The sequence below is a fragment of the Procambarus clarkii genome, chromosome 8, assembly GCF_040958095.1.
Source record: "Procambarus clarkii isolate CNS0578487 chromosome 8, FALCON_Pclarkii_2.0, whole genome shotgun sequence".
NCBI lineage: Eukaryota > Metazoa > Arthropoda > Malacostraca > Decapoda > Cambaridae > Procambarus > Procambarus clarkii.
Window position 1 is genome coordinate 21987413 of NC_091157.1, and position 1780 is coordinate 21989192.

The window sequence follows — 1780 nt, forward strand, 5'->3', positions numbered from 1 at the left end:
AAGACTGCTACCAAAATATACTAATATTAAAGTGCACGACCCAGCAGCAAGGAATCAAGCCTTCACGATAAAATATCGCCAGGATCTGATTCGTGATCAGATATACAAGGCAGAGAATGAAATCAAAGACAACAAAACGCAACTACTTCATGCTACAAACGAGTGGAGAAATAGCAACATCGACCATAGTATCCGTACCCGCATTGAACAACACCTCGACATCCTCACAGACCAACATCACCTCAGCACTGAAACAGGGATTATCAAGAAACTAACAACATTATATGGAGGACCTATGGCAATTCCACGACCAAGAGATGGCTTCCTGAACCTTGCAGGAATTAACCTCACTGAGGACCAAGTCACTCTCCTAAATCTGGGCATAAACTGTCATGTTATGTCCAGACCGAGTGAAATGGCCCGGAAAGTAGAGTTGGAAATTCTGTTGGACGACATATTCGACCTCGAGACACAAAAGAAGGTCACTACCAAAGATACCTTACAAGCAGAACTTATTGCAGAAGGAGGAAAGAATCGAGGCAACTACAGAAGCACCATACTGTCCCCCGAGCTTAAAGCGGCAGCTAAAAGCCTTCGTGAGAACAAGGAGATAGTTGTCAGGAGAGGTGACAAGTCGCCAATATATGTCATTCTTAAAAAAGACGAATATCTGGCGAAAATGAACATCATACTCTCTGACCAAACTAAGTTCCAAAGGGTAACGAAGGACACTACAGCCGAATTAAAAGCAAAGGTCAACAAACTGATCGAAACTGTAAACGCCAAGAAATCCGGACTCCACCTGCCAAAGATCATTGGGGAATATAAACCTGGATATGCGTATGGAAATGTCAAGACGCACAAGCCTGGAAACCCACTTCGGCCAATCATTAGCCAGATACCCACACCCACGTACAGACTGGCAAAGCGACTCAACGGCCTGCTGACTCCTTATGTTCCTTGCGCCTTCAGCCTGAAGTCTCCAAAGGAATTTGTGGACTTACTGCGGGGCACACGGGCCACAGGGATAAGAGCCTCGTTGGACGTAGAATCGCTGTTTACCAACGTACCTGTGGACGAGACAATCGGAATGATAGCCGACAGAGTGTATCGTGATCCAGCCTGTACTCCTCTTGACATGACAGAAAGTATTCTGAGGAAACTACTCCAAGCTTGTACTAAAGAGGCACCCTTCTTGAGCCCGGATGGGCACATGTATAAGCAAGTAGATGGGGTCGCCATGGGTTCTCCCCTAGGTGTCCTGTTTGCAAACTTCTACATGGGTACCATCGAGCAAAAAGTCTTAGTCGACATGAACTTGAAACCGGCCATATACTGCAGGTATGTTGACGACATTTTTACACAGGTACCTGATGTCAGACATCTGCAGAAGCTGAAGGAGGCATTTGAGCAGAGTTCCGTGCTGCGTTTCACTTACGAGACGGAAAAGGATGGGAAGCTGCCTTTTCTAGATGTAACAGTCATGGAAAAGGGCGGAGGTTTCCACACTGCAGTCTACACTAAGGAAACAAACATAGGAATGTGCCTAAATGCCAACAGCGACTGCCCTGACAGGTACAAGAGGAGTGTTGTTAACGCATACGTCGACCGTGCTCTCAGCCACAGCTCAGAATGGAAGCAAGTCGACGAAGAACTCTGTAGGGTAAGGCAGGTCCTAGTCAATAACGGCTTCTCCAATGGTTTCATCGAAGACATCATAAGAAGGAAAGTGAAAAGCCATGCAACCTCTGAAGAGACAACTAACACAACACCTATACCC